General features: G+C 39.4%; 2 protein-coding genes across 2 annotated transcripts in view; one reads left to right on the top strand and one right to left on the bottom strand.

Annotated features, from left to right (window-relative positions):
- The window catches only part of Atg16 (Autophagy-related 16), a 409,710-nt gene that overhangs the window by 51,619 nt on the left and 330,543 nt on the right, over positions 1 to 27,548 (bottom strand). The gene's annotated exons all lie outside the window — the stretch shown is intronic.
- The window catches only part of neo (ZP and PAN domain-containing protein neyo), a 174,407-nt gene continuing 154,706 nt past the window's right edge, over positions 7,848 to 27,548 (top strand). The window contains exon 1 of the mRNA XM_018514935.1: positions 7,848 to 8,006. The gene's annotated coding sequence lies outside the window, so the exon portion shown is untranslated. The remainder of the gene's footprint in view (positions 8,007 to 27,548) is intronic.

Genomic DNA, 27,548 nt, shown 5'->3' with positions numbered 1-27,548 from the left:
AAAAGTCGGCTGAAAATGGACGATCACGACTTGCATTTATAAGCTGCAACGTAACACGGCCATTAATCGCTTTTCACCTGTCGTAAAGTTACTGGCTACCGGCGAGGTAATTTATCGAGAACGCCAGTAAACGTGTAATTACTCATAAACAGCAGCTTTGTGACGAGCTACGAAGGCACTGTGCTCGCGGCAGAAGCATGTACGTTCGCACGTTTGACAGGCGTCAAAAACCTATCCGGACATGTGCGAACCGAAACCGTTTGAACGAGCCGACCAATCGATAATGAACAAGAATTACTTTGCAAGTGCCAGCAACGAGCGTTACGCGGCCCACGCAGCCGGAATCTTGCGTATAGTTGGCTCGTCACTGCTATGAAAGTACGTAGGAGAGGATAAAAGCTACTTTACGCTAAAACATCCAGAGCTTATGGCATATCTAGAGGAACCACTATCCATTGTGCATTTATATATATATGTAAGCGGATAAACGCTTCCTTTTAAAGAGCGATGAAAACCTGACATGGCATAACTCGCTTTTCTTATATCTCGGTGCAGCCAGACAGAATCTTAGCGTATCATTAATATCTCAAATCAATATTGATTTAACGCTTAATTAATATTCATTAAAGGGATTATATTAAATGTATGTATATCTTGATTAATCCGTGAATAAAGCCTGTTTTTCTCGTCTGATTTCGTATTACGTTTTACTCGGGAATACTTGAAAGCATTACAAGCAAACATGTTGGTATGCACTTAGAGAGAGAGACACAGAGAGAGAGAGAGAGAGAGAGAAAGAGAGAGAGAGAGAGAAAATGAGCACGATTCCTTTTGCGAAATATTTGTAAGCTCTTTACTACCACAAGTTTCTTGATTCCGTGGCTTTGAACAATTATACACGTAAAACACGCTGTTCACCTCCGCTACGCAAATACGGCCATTCAACGCTACATCAAAAACATCGGTACAAAAACGAGAATCGTTGGGACATTGCAGCGAATCAATATTGCAGTCCGAGCGTCACAATGGGAGCGACAAGTACACAGTATCTGACGGTTCACTATGTATCAGTAGATTGATGGAACAGAGAGATTGACAGTTAGATGAAATTTAATGATTTTATAAACACTACCCTTTTGAAAGGCTTTGGTAACAAACGTTGTTTTCCGATGAAACAAGTAATTATCGGTTGGATCCAGTTTTGCATTTCGCGTAAACAGATGTGACGGAGAAAACGTTTAATTTTTAAAAAGAGACTTATTGAGAGAGAGTTTGGAACCAGAACTTTTTTTTATAGCTTTTACGATTCGTTATAATAAACTGGTATACAACTGATTCGTAAAATTACTCCATATCTCCTATTTGCAATCGCGTATACATAAATCAGAATGAATAAATCGAAATGACAAATATAACATACCTATGTAAAGCATAAGCATGTTATTTATCCATTTTATTTAAAAAAATCGGAATAGCGTGAGATAAATATCTAAGGTTAAAAAGGAGACTGTACATATATCTGTGGATCAACTGGTTCTCTCAGAGATATCTTAGAAAATATAAACATCTCACAAACAGGATTGCTTAAATATAGATACCACTTATGATACTGATAACCGATAAGCAGTCATTGGAGTGCATTAATAGCATGCCGCTGCACACACCCTCTGACATCTCATTGCATCTATCGTCCCTCCAGTGGTTAATCGCTGTATCTATCCCATTGCTTGACAACCAGAAGCAGGACGAATACAGCGTCCGTCAGCAGTTTAATACCCTGTTTGGATTATCCGAAATAGATACCACCGTTCACACAAGCTCTTAAATTTCACTTTATTGTCAGTTACGTATATGCACATCCGATAAGACTCATTACATAGTTACCATAAAGTGCAAAATATGCGAAAATTGGATTTCGGTTGATAATCTAACCATTCGGTTTGAATCTACTGTAATAATTTATCGATAACGCAATCGCTTTGCGATTTGACTGATTTCGTGTCTGTCTCTTTGACGATTTTTTTTACACATTGATTGTAAAGGTAGTTAATTTCATTTCATCGCGCGAATATAAATTTTTCATAAAGTATTAAATATTATTTAATAGCAGCATTCATTATGCGGTTGTATATTGGGCTTTCGAAAGGTTACTATATTTTTTGAGTTTCTGTGAGTTTGGTAATTTTTACATTTAAAAAATTACGAGCTGAAAAAGATGAAAAATTTTCTTTTCACTTTGAGGGTCTCTCACGTGCCCAAAAAAAATTTACGAAAATTTTTGACTACCTATCGTGAAAGGTTGAAGCTTTCCCTACAAAATTCATTTAAAAAAATGTTCCTATGATTTTTTGTTCCCGAATTATTCGCGAGTTAAGTAAAGGAACATTCTGACTTTGTTCACATAATTCTGATAAAAATCATTATACCGCAACTTAAAAAACAGATTCTTAAAGCTGAAACTTTGCTTCAGCGAATGATATAATTATAACGAAAATTTCGCAACAAATGAAAAACTTTTGCAAAAAAATTTTTTTAAATACAAAGAAACTTTTTCCCCGATCCAATATTACATATTTACATACTAAAATTGATGGTTATCGAAAACAAGAACATATAAATTGATAACATTCTGTACTATGCTCAATATGTGGTAAATACAAATTGTAACGCGAAAAAATATAACAATATACTGACATATTGAAGTGGAATTTTCGAGTGAATACACAAAATTTTCTTCTAAAAAAAATGAAAAATAAATTTTTTTTATGGAATGCAGTATTAACTTATTGATAAAATGAATGATAAAAATTATTAAAAAAATTTGATACGCAGGATATTATCGTGTCATATTGTTACAAAACGAGTCTTTCTAACAAAGATCACTTTTAAGACTTAATAGCGACTCTGCCATGTTCCAACGTTATACTTACTAGAAAAAGAGCATATTTATGAAACAGGAATGCATCCTTTCGTATAATGTAAAACATGTATTATTTTTATCTAAGAAAATCTCATTTTGCCGTTTCAAAACTTCCTAGTATTAAGTTCACAATGTTAAGAATTTATAAATTATGATAAAATCGTAATTATATATAATCAATTTAAAAAATAGTGTTATATCATCTCACGTGGCATAAAGAGTTTGGCTTCCGGCATTTGAAATGACAATTCTGACTATACCAACTACATAATTCTCAGAACATCTAGTAAACGATTAGACGAGGAAGAGCAAAATCTAAAACAAATCATTGTCGTTTACCTATCCGTGCCTCCCAACACCCACAAGAAATGTAACGGGCACCGTGTATCAGCTAATTTAACTTCGCCGTATATTTTATGCTGATTAGAAACATGAGATATAATCCATTTCACATGGCTGATTGTAATATTAAATCTTAGAACGCTGAATTACCTTATTATCCTTACCAAACAAATCTTGATTTTGTGACATTAAGATATTGTAGTGTATAAGACATGACTGAACTCGTTTTGTTGCGTGCAATAACGATCAGGATGAATATAATACGGGAAATTGATGTATGCGTATACTGAAAGCCGACTACGAACTCCCCGGACTTTGAAAAATCCAGCTTTGCAAATTTTTCGTTTATACGTACGTATTTTTTTACTGGATTATCCATTTTTTATTTGAGATATCGGTTTACCGCGATCTATACGTACATTCGTTAAATAACGTTTCGAAAATTGTTGAAAAACCAAAATTTATTTGTGTATAGGATGCTACAAAAGTTGTTTTATATATCGTTTTAGTTTATCGTCTTCTCTGGAAAGAAAAATTTATGTATATCAAGCTTTTGAAGATTCACCAAATCTCTAAACACACGTTCTATAATCCCTAGATACACCTCTCGTATGCGAGCACAGGAAGAATTTATGCATGTACGTAGACACCAGCGTGCTCGTGTAATACTTGGCGCGCACGCTCGTCACGCGTTGTGCCACACTTACCCGCTTCCCAATTTACAGTTCGTACCCCGAGGGGCCCGCGTCGCAAATATGTTAATCCCACTGCGAAATAACTAAACGAGTTCGTCCAGGGTCCACTGATTGCAACAAGAGAATTCGCCGGGTACGAGTACGCGCGAGAACCCGTGATCCGTTAAACAAGACACGCCGCGTGAAAGATGGTCAGCACCGTGTCGTGCAAAATCATCGCCCTGGGTATTTACCGAATATCATTTCCTGTATGTTCTCATTCAATAGAAATCGGTGTTGAGATTTAATATGGAGCAAATTAATCCGCGGTATGCAGTTCTTATCCACGATACTAATTCATTTAATTCAAGTGACCCAAATTAATTCGAAATGGATTTTACATAAACGCGCGTTTAATAGCCACATTCATGAAATAACTCATAGTTAAATTCTAATCAGAAAATAACTGGATATTTAACATTTAATACAATATATTTAATAGATTAATATCTTGCAGTGAGTTGCCTATTTGAATTTAAAAAAAATAAAAAAGGTCTTACGAATAAAAGTAATTTAAATATATATATACCTATATATATATATATAACGATAATGTAGAAATATGTAAGAAATAATAAACTTTTTATAGTTAAATTATCATATTTTTTTCATAGTAATAATTCTTTTAGTATATCTTGTATCTACGTATTGTCTATTTAAAAACATAAAAAATGTCTATATTTTCACTTACAAAGCAAACTTCAAAAACAAACTTCAAAGTTTTGAATTAAAAATCAATATTTGTATGAATAGCAATTTGCTATTTACTGGATAAAATCTAAAAAGAGAGAGAAAAATAGAGAAATTCCTGTTTGAAACTGCCATTATAGATATCCTAACAGATCGCGACTTCGACGATGATCCGGTTGTCCCACTTCCTCCTTACTCATTCATCCAATCTCGGACAGTTCTTGGACTATTAACCGGACCACTAAGCGAGTTAGCAACTGGATTACAATAAGTTATGGGATTAACGATGACGACCGGCGAATTACAGATACGCGCGGAATCGCGAATCAACGGCTGCAATGGCAGCGACGTCGTGCTGCGAAAAAGCTTTCGAGCAGGTTACCAGGAATGAGAATCGCGCAGACAACGACCGCGGTGCGGGTTGGGTTTCAATGCGGTACGATGTAGCGTTTTACGTGGCTCAATGTAGCGCAAAGTAGCCTCGGAATTTACGACATCCACTTTAATGTGCTTTAATGCGGCGCATTCGCACGATTTAAAAAAACGGGATCGTATCTGTCGACGGCGATTTATGAAATCGTCGTCTCTCGCTGCCAGAGATAACCTCAGCCCGAGGTCTAACTTGTATCGCAATACCGTGCGTTTTGCAGGAAATGCAACAATTCCGCATTTGTTGGCTAATTACAATATCGTTCTAAGAGCAAAACAGAGACTAACAGCGGCGTATGAGTTGTGGAGGGAAAGTGAAATCAGAGTAATTTTCAAATTCGATTTAAACACAAATTCTTTGAAATCGAGCAAAAACTTCTAATAAAAAATTTCTTTAAGCTCTGAAAATTGGACATAAGATAAAGTAAGCAATAAAAGAATCATAACATTATCTTTCGCGAAAATTTTTTCACTTCAACGAAGATTCAAGCATCATTAGTAGAACATTGGGTCAGGATGTGATGCAGTTTTATAAAGTTTTTTATCGAAAGCTTTGAACTCTTTTGAGACATAACTCTCTCAAGCGTGCACGCGTGTAAACTATGTTGAGATAGTAGTCTTCAATTATACACCAAAAAGAGAAATATGCTAATTGTGGGTTGAATCTAAATGGGTATTCATTAGTAGTTCGTCGCTGTAATAATTTGCCCGTCCTGTAATGCTGCATTCTTCAGGCGAACTCACTAATATGAATCTTCAAGTATGATAATCGACGGTGAGATAGTGCTGTTCAATTACACTATCGAAATGAGATAATCAGTGTATTCCGGTTAAGTAAATGTCCTCCTGGTAGTTCCTTTCTGAGAACGTGCGTTTAATTGGAATACTCAGTTGTTTTCTAAGTGTAGATCTTATTAACATATTCGACGCGTTGCAAAGGATGGGAATTGCTTATACATTTCCTCTCTCACAGCGCTCATGTCTCACTAATATGAACACGAATTGCGTTATCAAGAATTGTGCAAATTATTTTACCATCGACATTTATACATAGGAAATGAACGTAAATAAATGAGATATCAAAGTTTATTTACAACATTATGTGTTTTCTACTTTTAATGGATTAAAAATGTAATAAATTTATTTTTTCTTGTATCTTATTTATTTCAAGATAAATTAAAGAAAAAAAGAATCTTTCACTATTATTATATTAATTGTTTCCACATTCATATAAGGTAAAATCAACACTAAAATATTTAATGAGAGTAAAAGAGATTTTTGCATTCCCCCTTAAAAAACTTAAAATATTACACGATAAATTAAAAACCAATAATTTTTTTTCATTATAATTATTGCAGATTTCTACGAACTGTATTATGTAAAGTAGCAAATTTATTATTCATAGAGATAATGTTTCATTTCATATAATAATATTTCGCGAAAAAATGATATAAAAAATGGTATAATGACATAGCTAAATAAAATATAAATTGCAGCATGCTGTTGGCAAATAAATAAAAGAGTTGATTTATTTATTAAAAACGAGTTGTCATCGCGGTGAATCATTGCACGAGTGCACTTATCGTGTGCAAACTAGCATGCATGCCGTATTTGTATTCACAAGTATGAATACGATTATAACATCTCGTTTTTAGCACAGTAGCACTGATAATAATGAATGGGCAATGGCATAGTTGAAATTTCAGATCGCCCAGTCGATGAATAAAAGAGCACCGCAGCTTCACCATCAAGTACCGCCATTATACGCTCATCACACGCATGTTGATATGTCGTATACAATCTTACTACGTCATAAAGCTAAACCGCTACTTCAAACCGCGTCGTTTAATAGTAATAAAGTTAGTAAGATGTCCACCTACATAGTGGCTATTAAGTCGAAGCGCGATCCTAATTCCGCTTTCGTTCTCTCGCGCTATATCTGCAGCATTGAGAAAAATATGAAAATAATATGAAGACGGAAGTAATTATTGTACAGAATATTTTGATTTATGATTATTCGGGTACAAGCGTCATCTGCGCCACTTCACATTAATTCGACAAATTTAACACGCACATTATTAGTTAGCTTTTTCAATAGCGACGAATACTATATTATACATATCCCATAAAAATATCGCTAGAAAAATTTTACTTAAATTATCTGAAAAGATATCTACTGAATTTATGTTCGTGACTTGACGTTTGTTAATATAACTTTCTGTTGATAACGCATTCATACTTATTTGATTACTTTAAATAAAATAAAACGTTTTATATTGAATACGTAAATTGATTCGAGTTTTTAAAAAAATTTGGTGAGATTATACAAATGGTGGTGTCCGATTCGGTGAGCTTCGAGTTTTCGCGCGAGGTCAGAAATCTGAACGATACGTCCTGCGGAACCGCGGAACCGCGGAAGCGTGGAGCTGGTGAACGTACTTGAAATCACACGGTAGATAGTCCGAATCGCAGGGCCCCGTACCTTCCTCCTTCTGTATCCCTTTCCCCACCCTTTCGCCATGGCCACTTCCACCATCATCGGCTTCTTGCCTCTGCCCCCCCCCCCCTCCTCCACCGGGGGCGTCCCGTCGCACTAATAATTCGTGAGTACATTGCGGTGATGTTGAGCATTCCACCTGCCAACAGCAACCGGGTATATTCCCCCACCTGGTGGTACCGGCAGGAAAAGTGGCCGCACGCCTTGCAATCCCAGCATTTCTGTGTTGGTTGTGGCCGTGAACGGGGCTCAAGTCCAAGGACACGCGGGAGCGAGAGAGAGCGCTTCTTCGAGTGCCTAGGAGAGAGACTTCCCTGCGTACGAGGCCCGCCGCGTTCTACCGCAGATTTTACCCTGGTTTCTACCGGCGCGGCTTGCCACCGCAACCGTCCAGGTACGTGATCCGACGAAAAGCCATCTACGGATAGCAGTACGACTCGCGCGCTGGGCCCCCTTCTGAGGTGTGCGGGATGATAAACAGTGTTGTACCGAGCGGCTCGTATATCAGTGAAATCGTAAAGTTCGACACGGCTCTCCACAACGGACGAGTCTCGGAGATGGACGAGATTCTACCGGATGCCGATTCTGATCGTTTTCCTGTCATCCGGAACGGGTTACGGAGTAGACGTCGCCGAGATATCCGCTCGGTGGGACGCTGTTGCGGGGACCAGGGCGACGTAGCGCGAATAAAAATGAGCGACAATCTATCATGCGCGTCATCTTCGTGCAAGGAGCAGGATCGGATATTTCGTCGCATAGTGAACTTCTTCAATATATACCGCTTAGAGGTCTTCTTCCTGTCGCAAAATCGGACCGCAGCGGCCCCGGAAATTCGAGATTGGGGATGATCAGATTGTCGACCTGGACAGGCCGGAGATAAAGGGGAAAAAATACAAAATCGCATCCCCCTTGTCGACTGCGCACATCTCTTTTTCCAATTAAACGCAAAATTCCGCTTGTCCCTGGGCCGATTCGCGGGCTCGAATTTTTCCATTTCGCGTTTTCACGTCTCGTCGGGTGCTGGACGACGTGCACGCCCCAATCCATTGACGATGCGCACTGTATTCCCGATGAAATCGATAAAGTCCCATCCACGGCAATAGTTATAGCCTCGCGCGGCTACGTACGGTGGATCGCGGAAAAACAATTTTCCGTCTCGGTGGTTTCGCGCACTCGAGAGAAATTCCGATCTTCCGCCCTCGATGGCGATCTGGAATAATAATTAATCGAATCAGCGTGCAAATGTCGTTGCGTAATCGCAGTCGTGCAGGGCGGCGGGTTGGCGGCGTCAGCCGTGTCGTTGCTACGACGTCCTACAATTTTCTCTTTCTCGACATTATGGAAAAATGAAACGAAATTATGATGCCGCTTTCATAAGGCCTCTTCCGTTTCTGAGCAACCGTAGGATTACGGTAGAAACGCGGTTTTCAGTGAGGTTAACTTCTGACATAATTGAATCGAGGATTGCTTCTGGAATTCCTTTCAACGTGAAACGTTAAGAAGGCGAAAGGATGCTTATAATGTCTCACTGTTCTCGTCATTCTTTTTTTTTTCACATACAAAAAGAAAGTTCATAGTGTCGATCGAGCTGTGCGTGATGTATAATTGATGAACGAACAGGGATAGCAACAAGTTTTATATATATATATATCATAGCCTTTCGATCGTGAACATCTAGTAGAATTCTGCGCGAGTAGAAACGGTATTGCATAAAGAAGTTAACGGTTTTTACTAGTAGCGTAATCTTACCTGCACCAATAGAAGTTCCGACCTGCTTAATGAGGATCGTAATAGGACGATCCCTCGAATCAACAGCTTGTACGTGATAAGTGCATCTATCATTGCACGCTTGATTAAAGATCAGGTAAAATTCTTGTCAATATTTTTCTTCGCAACATTTTTCAAAATCAAAATGGAGGAAATAGAAATGTGCACGAGTGTAATATTTTATATCGATAGGTCACAACATTTTTCTCTTGTGGTGCGATTTATTTAGTATTGGAAACATCTATGGGGATACCTACGTTGTTCACTGTGAAAACACACTCGAGTCTCATCACCAGAGTGCCATATTAATAAAACAACGCTTGAAAAGCGCAGTGCGCGGACTTGGGATTGTTATATGGTGCAAAAAGTGTGTGCCGGACTAAAAATCGTGTAACAAACGACTGGCAATGTGTGAAAATATGTGTTATATATGCTAACGCGGATATTATTCAATATCGTTTATTATACGTCAGATTCTGATTGCTATAATACGTTTGCTTGGATTCTTTTGCGGATTCTGACAAATTGCTTTTTATTTTAACTCGTAAATTCTAGCAAAAATGCGTACGCTTTCGTTTTCTATGTATTTTCCAAGAATAACAAATACTATTAATCTTTACATTAATTGAAATTCATATTCAATTTTAACATGGAAAAAACAAGTTTGTTGAAGTCTCTAAAAATTTAAGTAAATACAGATCTGAAAATAATTTTGTTGAACTGTCAAAATAATTATGTAGGAAACTCAAGCATAATGAGCAATGCTTGAGTTTCCTAAAGTTTGAAAAAAGTGTCGACATCTTTGCAGTCAGTTTGACTGTTCTACATTATTATTTTGATGATTTAACAAAATTATTTTCAGATCTATATCTAAGTAAATTTGTAAATATTTCGGCAAAATCTGTCCTTTTCTGTATTTAGTATAACAAGGATATCAAATTAAAATAAAGTTGAAATCAAAATGTGTTAGTAAATTCGATCGGAGTGCTATAAATGGTGCGAGAAAAACCTTACATTACGTCTTACGTATGACTATAATTGCTCAGTCTTTACGAACAAGGAAGTTTATGATAATGCGATTCCCATGTTTAGATGATACAAAGCTGAGAGAGCATATATTTCACTAAGCGTATACAGTGTTGCGTATTCCGCTAGATTAGTAGCCGACGTTAACATATAACCTTTTCGATCAGATATTCCAGAATTATATTCCAATATTTATAGCCTCATATATATCGATCATGTGATTGATGAAGTATGTGATTATAATTTAAGAGCGTGGCCAGGCGCCCCGTTGTTCATCGCGTTTTGGAGCAATGTTTCGCGTCGAAGAACGTTACATATACTATGCCGGGTGGTGCAACAGTATTCAATTCTTACTTGCACCCAAGCATTCGCGGGAAAATCGGTTCCTGTAATTACCTTAATGAATGGCAACAAAGGCAGGAGAGGCTTGTACCGAGCGATATTATGTTCTCTGCGTAGTGTTCTCCTTCGCGCAGTATACTCTCCCCCTTGTTCCACCCCACCTCCTTCTCTCACACCATCTTCCTCTCTCCGCTCTATCTCAAGACCTCTCTCGACGCTGAGACCGTTTCCTTCGCCATTACATTGTGGCGAACTGTTCGACTAACTTTGAAATAATTAGTGCGGATAATGAAGTTCGGCTGCACAATGGCCTCGGCAGCGAAGGGTAATGAGATTCGCCCTACCCGCGTACTGACGTTTCGGTGCGATATTGATTACTTAAAACGCTTCGATAGTCTTACTAGGATAAATGAGCGAATCGGATTCCGATGAGCAGTTGTTGAATCAGGGCAACTTGGAATTATTGATGCGTGCGACATTCGAAGACGGAATTGCTCTCGGTATGTCGCGGCAAATAAATGTGACACATTTTATTTCTCTTCTCATCGATACTAATTTATAACTGTATCTATTATTACAGCAATCTGTACATTGTACACAAATTTGATTATCGTAGTTTTCACTATACAAAGATATACCGTCATATGCTTCACGACTAACTTTCCTTGATGAATTTACAAAGTGTCCCAGACTATTAACGCAAGATTGATGAATAATCTTTAATAAAACGTCGTAAATTAGGCGATTAGCGCGTATTAAGTAATAACTCTTCATCGACAGGTAAATAATCGATAGTGTATTAACTCTGTTATTAACTTCTTTTACAGTCTCCGATTATATCGGTCACCTAGTAATGTAATAATATTAAGCTAATCTTTAGATCCAAGGTAAATGCAACGGCCTTGACCGAGAAGAAAAATCATAATGCACTCAGACTAATACCGCTCTAATTCCGTAGCCAATCGAGCATGGATAGGAAGCTAATCTCGATAAATACTTTAAGTGAATCTTAGTTTACCTTTTCTCATGCCATCAGCAGTTATCGATACGGTACATCGTTATAAAGAAGTTCGCCGTAATGTTTAATAAGCCGTGTTACGCAAACCATTTTCCCTGCTGTCGGTGTGAAAGAGAGAGATTTCGTTTCTTTAGAGTACTCACCCTCGATTGCCGGTGCGACACGCACGAATTTTCTCACCCGTGACCGAGCAATAAATCATCACCGGGAAAACTGAGCACATCGCGCACGTTACGGTTTTGACGTTAATCGAACGAACGATGAAATATTAACGAGTGAATAATTTCGACGCGACGTTTCGTCGCGACAGCAAGTCGTCGATAAGTCTGACGTCACAAGAGGATATTAACGCGGCGCACGTAACAAGCCACTGTCAACCGCTAATGACATTACTTTCTTCTATACCAAATGGTATGGTACGCATAAAGAAAGGATGAGGGATATCGATCTCACATAAACTTGTCCTTGACCGGATGCAAAATTGACGCAGCTGTGAGACGGGACGAGACGAGACGAGCCGAGCCGAGCTTTGCGTTCAGGTCTCATTAGAATGAAAATCGTATAAAAGGAATAATGACCAGCTGTACCCGAGATCGCGCTCCTGCATAACGGACTGTTCGTAAAGCATATATTTTACGAGATGACGCGAACGCGATTGATGAACGCTAAGCGCATCTCCGGTCGCGTTCGCCTATTTGTGGAAACTCAACTTAACGAGCATCCAGCTCAAACGACAACTTTTCGCATGGGCTCTCTCCATATACCAATAAATCCGTCAAAGTATACCTCAATTCCCTATATCCGTCAGATATCTATCAGCACGAGATTGACTACACATTTCCGGGATGCCATACTGAAGATAGCGGATAATCAATGAAGTTTTGCCGTAGTCAGGATGGTAATGAGTTTTCGTAACCGAATGACAGTGAGTGGCAATAAAGTTACCAAGGAAACGAGCTGTACCAGTGAACGAGATATCCATTTGCTTACTTAGGAATAATTAAAATAGTTTCGAGAGACAAAGAAATTCTTATGCATATATAAAGTTTTCATTACGGTAATTTACTTCCCTAATTTTCTTCTCTCAGCAGAAGAAGCTGTGTCTCGAGAACTGTTATTCAATCTATTTCCTTTTGTTTTATTATGATACGTTTTCAACATTGACATTAAAATCTCTACGGATAGAAAATTAATGTGTTAATTAGAACTCGTATGATATATGCTTGTCAATCTGATTACCACTGGCTTCGGCTGTCACCGAACTGTAGGAGATAGTAAATTATTACGTTATACATCATCAACGATACATTATCGATGCGATGGCGACTGTTGCACATACATGTTGCTGTGTAATCCACTAATTGACTGGATGGCACTTACTCCAGATATTTATAAAAAAAGATTTTATCAATGTTACATATGATTGGTATTAAACTTGTTACCATTGCTTTTCTATTAAAGCTATAATAAAAATTTACTTCCTTTTTAATAATTTTTATTAATTTTTTAATTATTTTTTAATTATATTTCATTATTATATCTACAATTTTAAATCAACTAATAAAGTTTCACAATTTTAGTACTTGGCTTTATGCATTTAAATTTTAAATAAACGAAACTAAATGTGAATTATATCATGAAAATATCATTAACAGATTTTATTTCATTATTTTTCTCTGTTTGTTTGCTATAACAATATAATTTTTCAATAATCTACTGTAAAGTTGTCGATTATGAATATCTTTTTCAATAACGTTTTAGTCATGTAAACGTTTTATAAGCATGACCGTGCTACACCCAACTCAAGCATGTACTTTTGCTTCTCCGTGATTATCTGGCATTGATCTGGAATTATAGAGCATGCTCGAGCGTGCTCGCATTTCAACAGCACGCGCGATCGGAAAAGAACTTAACGCACGAGTGTGAGTTTTTATTTTTACAAGTTTCTCGATATATATCGCGGCAGCCGCAAAATTTACACACAAAGGGAACACACCTGCATTCGCGAGAACAGGTTGGCTCTTTAAAAGTCGCATGATCAAGCGATCCGGGAACTTTGACCGCTCATGTTTGAAAGTTACAAATTGCGATGTCAGATAACTGTTCAGAAACCAAATTATGAATATGAAAATTCAACCCTATGTTTTCAAGAATAACTATGCATGGAAATAGTACTTGTACTTTGCGGTATTAATTTTATTGCTACATACACTAAATAATGAATAATAAAAAAAATGACAAGAAATTTTTTTAAACAAGTATTCAATCAATTCAAGTATATCATCTAAAAATAAATCTTTTCGAAAATTAAATACCACGTATTTGTATCGTGAATATCTTATACAAAAGTATCCATTATAAATAAATTTAAAAAATAACAAAAATCAAGTTGCCACAAATGTGTTCCTCGATAGTGCAAACTGGTTTCTCATCTTGACCGAATCGTGCAGAAGAAGGGGATTTAACGAGCACTCGCGTGTTAGACCCCTCGGGGGAAGCGATGAAAAACCGCGACGGCACATAACTCGTTCTCTAAACGCAATCTCCCGGAAATAAAATTCCCCTGAAAAGATGATCGATGAAATGCGACGATAGCCTCTATCTCCCCGTTCTCCTCCGAACCACGGCGCTCGCAGCCAGCTGTGAGGATTACAACCGCCTCGCTGTTATAACGGTACACACCCGCACGCGTATGTACTTACAAGGCGACTGTTATGTGAAGAGAAATCAGAATGCTATATATATATATATATATATATGTGTGTGTGTGTGTATCCCCTGTTCTATCTCGCGAATTTACCACATTTAGGATCCATCCGCCCGGGAAGAAGTGACGATGTTCATTCAACTGTGCATTTCCGAGAAGTCGTAAAACCAGGAGCCCAGTCCGATCATTTTACTAGAGGAAGAAACTGCCCATTACCGCGTGAGAAAGTAACAGATCAACCGTTGCGTTCAACATGATCGTCCTCAAATTTGCCTCCAAATGACGCGCGAGAGCTACCACTCTGCACTCCATACGTATATGTCTAAGTATCTCGTACTCATACTGATTCTAACTCGCGCCCTTCATCCTTGATAACTATCTACGTTCGGTTACGTACAATTTTTTGTTAACGGCTCATAATTCATATATTATATACACGCACGGTCAGCTTGAGGCGGATTTCGGGATCCAACCGCGCTCCCGGTCCGTGGAATGCTTTCATTTCCCGTTAGCGCGAGGTGACGGTCACGAAAGGATATCGCGTCATGTAACAGTTTCATGTGATTTAACCGTATCTCGAAGAATTTCAGTATTAGTATTATTTCAAGCGTTAGAGGTAAATTCGTAGATATTTAGATAAACGCAAATTGTTTCCAGACAATTCCTATCTCCAACCTCTGAATACAAATGGGAAAATTTTACAAGTCACGACTTGGCGCTTAATTAAATTGCGCGTAGCAAATTAAAAGAAAACAAAAATTCGAAGATACGCTTTACAAAAATCTTGGTATAAACGGAAAGGATATTCCGAGATCTGCACACCTGGTGGAAGAAATACTGTGCGGAAGGAATACGGGCAACGTAACAAACAGGATATATCAAAGAGGCAGTAGCGTGATAATACCCCCTTTGTTCTTGCGTCAAGGATAACGCCCGCATTTTTCTTTTGCGACTACAACACGATTTACGTTTCTCGATATTGAAATATGTATACATACATACAAGTTATAAAATAATCAGAGAAATCAAATTGCACCGGAAATAATCCTATGTAATACTTACATATTGAAAATAGGAACCACGTATTAACGTTCTTATGTTGTGTGTGGATATATATATATATATATATATACATATAATATATATGTGTGTGTATGTATTGTGTCTCCTGGAAATACTTTATTAGAAGATAATTAATTCGCGATCCAATATAGCTAAGATAACGTAGAAATTAGAAGACGTGCCAGCGACTATGAATACTGAACCGCAATATTATCTCAAGTCTAGGTCCAAGAACCTTTTCCGGTATGTAAACGACTAACTAACTGCCGCTAGCAATGTTTTCGTTTACACGATAACCACAACATCCGTGCCATCTATTTCAGAATTATCCCAGTGCTAACCGCCAAATACGGCATCTCGTTGCACAAACCACTCAATTAAGGGAATTCTCAAAAGAGGACAAGTTCTCCCCTTTCTGTCTCTTGTCTTCGAATATATATAGCTCCTTTCCTTGTGTATTTGCGCCCTTCTCGCTCCGTGTCTCCGTCTTCGTTTCCTAGACTGGAATTCTGATAAGATGGTGTGGGGGGAGAGCGCAGCCACTTCCGCTTCTAGATCATTGTTTGCGAACGGTTAATAGCCTCCTGGGTACATCTACCCGACTGTCTGAAGTCTGGTCGCTCTCATGGAAGCGCAAACCATCTCCTTCCCTCTAGACTTTCTGTTCCCCTCCATCCCCTATTTTGGTCTCTATTTGCCGGGGCGCACGTGCTCCATCTCTCTCGTTTCTTCCCTCCACCTTGCATTACCTCTCTTCTATCTACTTGTCTCTTCCGTACTCGCGTTTCTTTCTGGCTGACTTCCTCTTTCGCTTCCTTCTTACCGTTCACCGTCGGTTCCCTCGAAAAATTATGCGCTCTCAGAGGTGAACATCCGTTTTATACGAGAAGCACAAAACGCGAGCGCACGCATACGTGTGAGCGTGCGGCTTCTTCTTCTTCTTCTTCTTCTTTTTCTCCTTTTTTTCCTTTTCCTTCGAATGTTTCACGCACATACACTCGTCTGCATATACGTGTTTCTGCATTTATGCGTGAGCAAAAGGCTGCTCACCACGACCAGTAATTGAAGACTTCGGGCGTGAATGGGAGTGCCACGTGGACGAGTGAAATTAATTGCTGCCGGCACCGTTAGCCTCATAGTACGTAGGCGGCTCGCGCGCGGAGGTACGTATACGGTCGTCTTCCTCGAGGAGACCCGCGCGCCTCGTCCACAAGGCGAGCTATCCGAAAAAAGTTCTATGGGCAACTAAGAAACAACGTTCCTGACCCCGAATGTAATCGGGAGGAGGGAATCTTTGTGTAATCGGTCATTGACTACCTGTGCAAGGTCAGAGGGCCTCGTCCGTTTAAACCCGGAAAACAGAGCTCTCCTTGCCATTTAGGATAAGCCTGCAAATTGAAGAAAAAAAGAGAGAGAGAGAGAGAAAGAGAAAGCCGAAGAATGCTTATTTGTTTGTAAAATTAGATGCACGATTGTTTGCTAATACCATACATTCTTGTTTGCATAATTAAGAATAATTCTCACATTTTCTTTTTCGGAGATCTCTTTAACTGGAATTTCTTTTATGTAAGTTATTTTTATTCTGATTCGACATTTTGCGTAATTATCATTAAGATTATCTTGATATCGGCTCTTATTTATTCTCTACAAGAACATCAAGCGTAATCTCAAAGAAGGCAATGTCGATTATACATCATGCCCTTATTCGACACGCATGATTCATTCATGATGTATATAACTATGAGGTTACGCGATTTTTAAGTAGAAGGAAAGATGTTAATAGCCCGGGGGAAAGAGGGCAGGCCAGCGTTCATCACCTCGGTCGAGAAAAAGATAACACACATCTATACACCCATGCCAACCGTCCGTAAGCCACCTTTGCGAGGTTAACGGTGCAAGGCAAGATGGTCCGTGCGCAGCGTCGGATCGCTCAATTCTCTCCAACATATGCGTGGGACTCGAGACTCGAGTGCCCTCGGAAGAATTAACAGTTACCTCAGCGGCGATGCGCGGCGACGAGGAAGAGGGATGATGACTCGTAAGAGTCGGGAGGGAGGAGACACACTTGAAGATTACGTTCACGATGAAGGAGAACGCGATCCATTTGGCCACGGCGAAACACTAAACACACGTTAGGGTTAAAAATAATTGGCCGCCCGCGGCCCTTCCGGAGATACCAGATGAAAAGGAGGAGACCGGGACCTGCGCTCCCCATCGCGAAACGGGTATTCGGGTTGGCTTGTATTCGGCCAAATTGACGATCTTACCTCGAGAAGAGATGGGACCACCAGCAGACGACGGTTGTGACGCGGGGTAGAAAGTCCATTATTACAAGCTTGAAAACGTTTAGTAGAGATAAACGACTTGGGGGAAGGGAGGAGAAACTGGCTACAATTAATCGAGCTGATCGAATGAGAACAAAAAAAGTAATATATATAAAAAATAAAATATGAGAACGATGATATGAGAAGATTAGAGAAGAAATTACAAGTAGAGAAACGGGAAGGTCCCAAAACATTGTATTAAATCATACCTCATCGGAGGTGATTTATACTTAATAAAGTAATTAAGTGAATATCTCGCCTCTGGCTTTTCTCTCGCAATTCCACCGAAATCCTGGGTTGATGTAGGCCTCATCCTACCGTGATGGATGCTTTAATCACGATAACGAAGTAAACAATGTACGGAAGTTTCGGCGATAAAAATACTGAACGCGAGATATTGCAAGAAAATTATAGTTAATTTGGATCATCGTATTTAAGCTGTTTCCTCGCATATTAAAGAATAATGAATCACACTAAGGATGATTATAAAAGCAAGAAGTCGATTCAAAGATCGCGGATAAGACTAAGACCATCAATGCTATATAAATGTAGATGTATGTTAATAACACGATGAGCATTTATTAATGAGACATAATTATGATAACGATTAATTATTGCTGACTATTAGAATTGCATGTTAGAAAGATGATATTATGAAAAACAATATATTTTGGCTTTGACTTTTTTCCTCCCTCTCTTCCTCCTCCCCTCTTTCTTTCTCAATTTATTACACCTACAATCTATCAATAAGATTTAATTGCACTACACTCAACAGGATTATTTCCTAGAAAAAAAAAAAATGAGATGAAACTGAAATAATCGGTAGCAAAACGACCCGATTACGAGATAATGACAGAGATTTCGTACGAATGCGAAGTACCATGGTAATGAATCTCTTAAATCTAACTTTTTAGAGATCCTATTACAGAACTGATTGTGCAAAAAGAGAAAGATTTTACCGTATTATGCGTACTTGGCGCATTCTGAAGGACCAGCAAGCAAACGATCGAGGTCACGAAGAATGATAATCGACGTGAGAAAGGGGAGAATGGTAAAATTTAGTTATAATTCGCCGTAGAAATACCAGACACGGTAAAAAAGAGAGAGAAAGCGACGGGCAGAAGAAGAAGATCGGGTCCAAGGCGGAAAGAGGACGCAAGGAAAAGAGGAGAGACTCACAGCAGTGAGGCAGCGTTTCCGTTGCCCGGAGGTTTAACCAAAGTCTGGCGCTCGTTACGGGACTCCCGCCTCTCGATTACACGTCCGGCGTGGAGGAGATGTGAACAACCTTCGTGTATTGGAGATGACGTAAATATTACAGGCTCGTTAGCGGGAGAGCACGTACGCGCAGGTGCACGACGCGTCGTACTGCCGCGTACGGATCAGCCCGAGAGACTCCATAATGTGAGGCAGATGCCTCACTTTGGACTTATATATGTATACCGAAGTAACACCTACGATCCGATGCACATGCAGCGTTAGATACCAGACGTGATGACGCCGAATTATCGGGTCTTTCTAGGATGGCTCGCTATGATATCGCCAATATGTAATTGTATGACAAACGCTCACTTAATCACTACGTTGCGTTTGCATTCGTGATTGTTTCGCATAAAATTAAAAACAATCGATTTAAGGCTAATCGACAATGGAAATGTTTAAAGCAATATGGCATAAAATAATACCATATTTGAAAAAATCGAATATTTGCGTATTACTTTTGCATTATATTTACTCGACGATATTAAGCATCCATATAAATATTTATATTTATATTACATTCTTGTTCATTGTTTCTCTCCTACGCTTTCTCTCTTTGGTGTTATGACTAAACGATTAATATCTATAAATAAACAATAAATATTAGTAATATGAATTTTATAAACGTTATGAGCTTTCGAAAATGTGTGTGCATGTGTGCATAATTTCTTGGTATTCTGAAACTTCTATAAGTATTTATAAATACAATTTGAGTATATATATATATATATATATAAAATACATGATTGATATTTTCCGATTAATTGCATTAACATCACAATTATAGTTCTGATACTCATTGAAGTCTTTATTGAAATGTTTTACTCGAACGTGCATACTGGATAGAATTTGCACAAAAGCTTACGCTGGCTGAATTTCGAGAGCACTTCTCTTTGAAGGAGTATTAATTTACAAATTTACGATCATTATACAAAATGTTGTGCGCGAAGTTGTACGTTGCAAAAGTTCTCGCGGTATTGGTTCCGACATAGTGTGTATTATCGTATGCGAATATTCGGCGAGGCGCAAACGCCGCCGAAGTTCTCCTCGGACTTTTTACAGTAAGTAGGAGATTTAATGTGACGCGTTATGGCGTGCGACGCGACTTTGCAACTAAGTTCCTGGACGGTAAACGTCAGAAAACATCTTTCCGCGAACTGACTGTAAGAAACGTAATCCGAACGTTTAGCAGGTTGAAGCCTGGCGTGATGATGTTTCTCCTCGATCGAAACGAAGAGCTGCATTATAAAATTTTTAACGATTCTAGTGCGTAATTCCTGCACCTAAATCTTTTCTAACTGTCACATCAAAATAATCCAGCGGTCATTATGCGTTTTATCCGCTTCGTTATTCGTCGAAAATAAATATTTTTCTCTACGATATTTTTAGTAATAGGCTTGAAGAATTTGAAACATCCGATAACACCGATTCGTTCGTTGGACCTCTTTCTATAGCAACAGCTGTCCCGCTAAACCAGCGTTAGTGTCGCGAATTGCAAATCGCTACTAAGGAAGGCCGAATAAGATACAAATGCTTTCAGATACGATGCGCTACTTTCGGGAGATACAAGATGTTTGAGGATTACAAGCACTGAGAGAAAAATGTTTGGTATTTGTAACTATAATTATACATATATATTACTATAATTATAATTATTACTGCTATAATAATAACAACATATACAATAATAAGTTGAAATTACCATAAAAATGATTCAAGTGACTATAAAAAATATGGTTGTTCCAAAATATAACTGTAAAATTATAGTCATTTTAGGTTGCCAACTATATACATTGTTGCTAAAACTATACACATAGTTATTATTATTATAGCAGTAATAATCATGATTATAGCAATATATAATTATAGTTACAAATACCAAACATGTTTCTCTCAGTGAACGAAACTAGGATTCGGTAACTGACTGAATCTTAAATAATTCAATAAGGAAGATATCGTACGTTTGAGTTGCAATATCGAATTAAATCGATTTTAATATACCGTAAACAAAGGTTCACTTGGAGCTGCATAATTGAAGGCGGTGTCGCTGCAGTTACTTGACATTCTCATAAGTCGTTTAAGATGAGTAAGTTTCTCCCGCAGCCTCGAGCAAGAAATTTTGTCCCAATCAAGCTCGGTCACCCGACTTCCGTCGTGTAATTAAAGACATACGGGTTACTTATACTAGTGGACGATAACAAGGTGGAAAACAGGCAGATCCGATTCAACGAGGCGAATGTATCCAAGAAGCGTGACCAACGACTTCATAGATCCGCCGACCTTCGCTTTCAGGTAGCCGCCACATCGCTGTCTCTGTATGCATACGCGATAGCGTGCGCAACGCTCCCTGCATTTCGGATTACTCTCTTTATGTCATATCCATTCTGCGCGACCTCGTTACGTTAAATGTACGGTTATGAGGTTGTCGTGTTACGTGAAGTAGAGATACGGAAAAAGTGTTGGTGGGTGGAGCGCGCGCTACGTATCATCGGACAGGATACGCGCGCGCGGCAGCAATTACTTGCCAGCCGCGACGGTGGCGGTGTCTCGGCCTCGCGATTGTTTAACACGGTTAAGCGGTATGTAAGCTCGTGACTTAATTGGAAGTCGGTGGTAACGCGAAAACGCTCCTCTCTCTCTCTCTCTCCCCGCCCATGGCCGTCGTCTTAAATTACGCGGCGGTATCGCGCATCACGGCAATGCGCGGAACGTTAATCTTTTCTTGCGGGTTTCCGAATTTGCCGCGTCACGGTACAAGCGATTACGTGACGGTTTATCCCGTGCTCGTTCCTGTATCTCGTCAAGTAGGAGGCGTGTCGTTGTTAAAGAGAATAAGGCAGCAATGAGGCGCGCCAGCCGAATTATCGTGCGTACGAACAACGGATTTTGCGAGCCGTTTCAAAGAGAAGAGATGAAATTTTAACCGGCTCTTTCGCCCTGGTAGTCCCGTTACTCCCACGTTAGTGGCACCGACCTCCGCCGAGTCGTGACAATTTCAGAGGCAGAGTGGAAGTGACGCCAGCCAGTATATTACAGATCTTTTTAACCTCCAGGCCCGCCTTGCGCGCTTTGCAAATATTCAAATGGCTTCGCTAATGGACCCCCCTCCACTTCCTCTCTCTTCCACTGCCATACCTCGACCGGTCTTGCATCAAAGTGGTACAACGGGAGTGAGCGTAGCAAAAGGGACATCCATCTTCTCCTGACCCACTCGATGTAGCGGTGGGACCCGAAAATTACGGACTAACCGAAAATCACCTTACTATCTCTCTCTTTCGTTCTCTCGGTCTCTCGTCCGGAATTTCTGTTCTTCTTACTCTTCCCGTTCTGGTCGTTGACTTCTCCACAACGCCGCATATCTTCATATCTCACGCCAGCACACTTTGTATTCGCGAATGAAATCATTAAGTTACATTATACTCGACATATTCTCAAGTTATACTTACGTAAATTATGCAATTATAGGTTTCGTCATATATTTATGCAAGACTAAAATCGCTGACGTAATTTGTAAATTCATAAACTAATAGTAGATGTAATTTTTTATCCGTGAAATTAGTTGATTTCTGTCTTTTTAAAGTTAACTGTACAAATCTCTCTACATTATTGCTTCTCAGTTTTAATGTTATCTTGTTATATGCGTTTATCTTTTATTTTATTTTACTCTAGTCCAGTTCCTTTTTATTTCGTCTTGCATTTATAATGATACTGTACTATGCGTGTTTATTTCGTTTCGTATCTTTTGTGTATTATATGTTATATTTGAGGTTGTGGGCCTACAAGCAGCAATATTGCTGATGCTACACCTTTTGAAGTTTCGTTTAATATTTTGTTATTTTATTTTATGTACACCTCAATTTTAGCTTCTGTTAATTTATATTTCCGCGCACCTCAATAAAATTATTATTATTATTATTACTTTATACAACGAGTACTTTCAGTATCTTCGTAATTTTTGAAGAATTCTTCTAATAATAGCTACGGTAATTGAAGTCGAAGGCAATACAGCGCTACGAAAAGGAACTAATTAATACGCTTGCAAACTTTTATTCGACTCTCGTGGGACAGTCCAAGTTTTTGTTTCATTGTAAACTTTTAACACATATATTGCGAGTTTATCCATTTCCACTGGGCACTAAGAAAGCGAAATTTTACGAAAGTGCACGTGGATCCACAGCTGTTGGGTAACAGTCAAACTTGCTCTAAGGCATTTAACGAAGTCATCGAACTCTCCGTAGGAGTTTCATCGCCACTAGCGTCAAACACGCACACCAGCTCGTGCCTTTCCACGCGATAAGAATAACATTCGAAGCGTGTTGAACTTATGTAAAACGGGATATCGCCCACGGAAATGCAGTGGGTGACTTGCGAATCTAACAACCTGCAGGATCTTCTTTGTACGAGACACATAATTCTCGTCACTTTGCTGCTACATTATTTTACAGCGAAGACGACACAACCATAATAATTTCGTTGATGTTAATTGCAAGCAATTTTTCTCGCGACGGTGTATCTCCGTAATTTACATTGCAGAAACCGTATCATTTTACATGTGACTCTCTCTTTGATCTTGTTTTGCACGGTTATACAATTTAATTATACTATTTTCATAAAGAAGACCAGCAATTTTATAGAGATATTCCCGGGTTCAACTCGACGTGAATTCTACTTTATTATACTTCACTGCAGTCCAAATATAAATTTTTTTCTTTTTATGTACATTTGATAAAGATAATGAGATCCGTTAATAAACAGAATATTAAATTTCACGCAATTAACACTATTACTCTTAATGAATTATCGCATGCACACACACACATATCACCGTGATAATTTCAGTCACGAGTCGCAACACCATGGTATTCGCGATACGATCGCGATCATAGATTTCACGTGTCACTTTTCTTCATATCTTGCGGAATCACGGCTCGTGGAAGAGTTAACCACCACCACGATGCACTTCGGCGTGGTACCGTTACCCATTTCTCTCGCGGGTGCATACCGAAAATGGTTCTGCTTCAGTTACTAAAACGATGGGAATTTTGCGTTATGCGCGCGTCTAAGGGCGAGGCGCGGAATGAAAGAAGTGCGAAGAAGGAGAAAGAGCTGGCCGCTGTTGCTTCTGCGGTAACAGCAGTTACAGCGGTAATTTTACTTTACACCAGCAATAAATGCGCTCCGCTCACGCACGCTTCCGCGATATGCTCTCTCTCTCTCTCTCTCTCTCTCTCTCTCTCTCTCTCTCTCTCTCTCTCTCTCTGCGTCTCTCAAGTTGTTTCTCTTTCTTCTCTACTAACCTCTTATTCCTCATATCTCTCCTTTATGCATGCCGCTATAATACGGCGGCACGAGTCTCACGTTGAAGAAAAAATCGGAATTGCATGCCATTGCTTGACACGTATTATACACGCGACGAGTATATTGAAAGCAGGGTGGTCCTTAACTCGGATATTAATTTTGCAATCCAAGTCAGCATCTTTGTAATCATACACAGCGAATGTAAGAGAGACCAGAGAGCCAGTCGTCACACGTCAAATGCCAGTCTTGTCCAATCTAGCAAAGTCAAAAACAGCGACGTCTGCTTAATGATTTGTATGAGAAATAAGCTCGGAGATTATTGAATATGTTAAGACGAGAGAGCGCATAAGATATTTTTTAATATCGTAAACTTTTGTATTAACACTTGCACGAGTTCAGCACAAAGAAAATGGATCCTAGTTTTTTATGTATCACTCGCGACATTTCAATAAAGTTGCACAGGGTGTAAAACCTGCTTCCTCCGTCGTTTGCATAACAATGGCGGTGAGAAAAATTGCTTTCGCGTTGCCGTTGCAAACACGGTTGCAAACGAGGCGCTGATAACAAAATAGAGCTCATGGTCGATCACGAGTTCACGATTCGTTACCTGCAAATTGGTTTGTATTTACGATGGTCGCGCGCGCGCGCGTCACTGCCGCGGATCGCTTGTGCGACTCGAATAGTTAAATCGTGCATTTCAAACGAGCACGAGTAGATTGTACTTCAAATGCCAGGCTATGTACATAATTGATTGGCGTATGCGAACAAAGCTGGAACGTCACGAGCCAGTTTTGCAACGCGTAGGAGGTCCCCTCTTTCGTCGACCGCCGCCGCGTCGGTATGTAGCTGGATGAAATCACCCGATTAACGGCTCTTTGCTTCGACTAAATTACCGCACAATTAGGCAAGCCGATTACATTTGCGCCAATGTACAGCCGCGCGTACTATACTCGCCCGCACGTTGCCGCTTACCAGGAATGCGTTAGTCTGCACGATTTAGTGGCATAGCTACAACGGATTATGCGTGCGTTGACAAAATGACAGACAGTCCGTTGCGACATTGCGCATCGGGATGTTAATTCAGAAACGCTGGAAGCCTTATTGTCTCGCTCCTCGTCCTGCTCCGCTTCGCATCCATCTTTACTTATTATGAGTGATTCTATGCATGGAAAATACGGTTTTGCTGAAGTAGACTCAAATAGAAGCTGATGAAGACTTAAACCATGAGTAGAAACGTTCATAGTCAAGGTTTATATATTTAGTATTAAGAAAAATTGCGCTAATTGATAACCAGTGTTGACTCCTATTTCCCTGTACTGTATGTTTTATGTTTTTTCTAAATTTGCTGAAGTATTTGGAAAATAACTACAGATCTGAAAATAATTTTTTTTACTATCAAAATAATTATGTAGGATGTTCAAGCTGGTTGCCAGAATGTCAAAACTTTGCAACTTATGTATCCTACATAACTATTTTTATGGTCCACCAAAATTATTTCAGTACTTAGCTATATTTTAAATGCTTGAATAAAATCGTTCTTTCCACGTGAACACGTTTTTATTAATACATGATTTTATAAATACACGATTTTATAAAATGTAATCTCCGATACCTCTCCGTTAGGTTAAATCCATACTAAGAGACGAATTGGACGAATTATTAAGCCATTAGCGACGCTAGAATGGATTGTATCAGCTATATAGACTTGCCATAATAGGAGTAGTTATTGACTTTGCCAGGTACGAACGTTGACGCATCGGTCACCTTCGGGAGCAGTAGAATCGAATCGTATTACGCGCATGTTCACAATGTGACAGACAAATTGCTACACTATCGGATCCAAGGCTCCCCGGTACCATGCACTTCCGCATCTCTATTCTCAAGATAAGCACCGTTCTTCACACATGAACTGGTTCATATTTCATGACTCGTTCGTATTTCATGTCTTACATGTTTGATTATCTTCGTCTATGAAGGCGAAGGTATCATGTTCGCGTTTGGTATCGATATTGCAGGCCGTCTTTGTCGGCGCGATCGTAATCATGAACGTTAATTAGAATCATCAACTAAATTTTCTCGCTAGTTCTACCGACGTAGATTAGACTCGTTAGGAGAGAAATAAAAAATCACTAAGTCGAATTAGTCAATCATTGAATCCAATAGTCTCACGGTCAATTATCTTTATTAAAGGAGCTTATATCACGCTGAAACTTAGATTGAATTGTGCCAACAGTCCGGATTAATTAACCCTGATAATAAGGACAGAAATAACATATCTTGTTCGTTGGAATTAGTGCTAGTTGGCGTTGGTACAAGCGGCCCTTAGGACGTGTCCGCGCGATCTAGCGTATAACTAATTGCGAAGTGTTAGTATTAACGAACTCAAGGAAAAAAGTGCAGGAGGACGAAACGAGGGTGGTGAATCACGTTAAAATGTGAAACGTCACAGCCGCAGGCGGCTTGGCCAGGATGAAACCGGGTGATGACGACGCGTAATTGCTTTCCCGGATAAACAGGCCCGTCGTTGAAGTTCCGCGATAAACGAGTCAACTCCGGCGTAACTCCGCGTGCACGCACATGGCTGCGTCGCAACAACACATCGCAACGTTGGAGATCAGCAAGCATGCGGAGAACGGGGCACAGGTTGCGGTTTAGCGGATCGTGAGCGGCGCGGCGCGGCGCGTATCAAACTTTGTTTTGTCACGGCGGGAATCATTTCCCGCGCGATGTAACTTATTGTTATGTTTACTAAACGTAGTTATACGCACCAAACGCGACGACGGCTTGACGCTAACGCAACTCCCTTCGCCGATGTCGTCGTTGTCGTTTTCACGGAAGCACTTTATTCTTGGTGTGCATGCCATTAATTCTCCCTCTCGTACATTGCCCGTATCCTTTGCGAATCACGCGTTTTCCGACAATGGAAGCAGAAATTTCAGATGTCTCTTTGTCGCGGGCAGCGCGAATATCCTCTACCCTCCATTTACTCGCTTCCACCAACGCGCGAGAGCATAGTGGGTGTCGCGCCGTCGTTGACAACACGTAGACAAGTGTGCTTCGGAATTGTATGCGATATGAAAAGAGAATCTGTATGAAGCTTGGCGAGTAAAGAACCGGGAAGACGTTCAGAGG

The sequence above is a fragment of the Trachymyrmex cornetzi genome, unplaced genomic scaffold (genome assembly GCF_001594075.2).
Source record: "Trachymyrmex cornetzi isolate Tcor2-1 unplaced genomic scaffold, Tcor1.1 scaffold56, whole genome shotgun sequence".
NCBI classification, from domain to species: Eukaryota; Metazoa; Arthropoda; class Insecta; order Hymenoptera; family Formicidae; genus Trachymyrmex; species Trachymyrmex cornetzi.
This window is presented reverse-complemented; position numbering and strand designations above follow the sequence as displayed.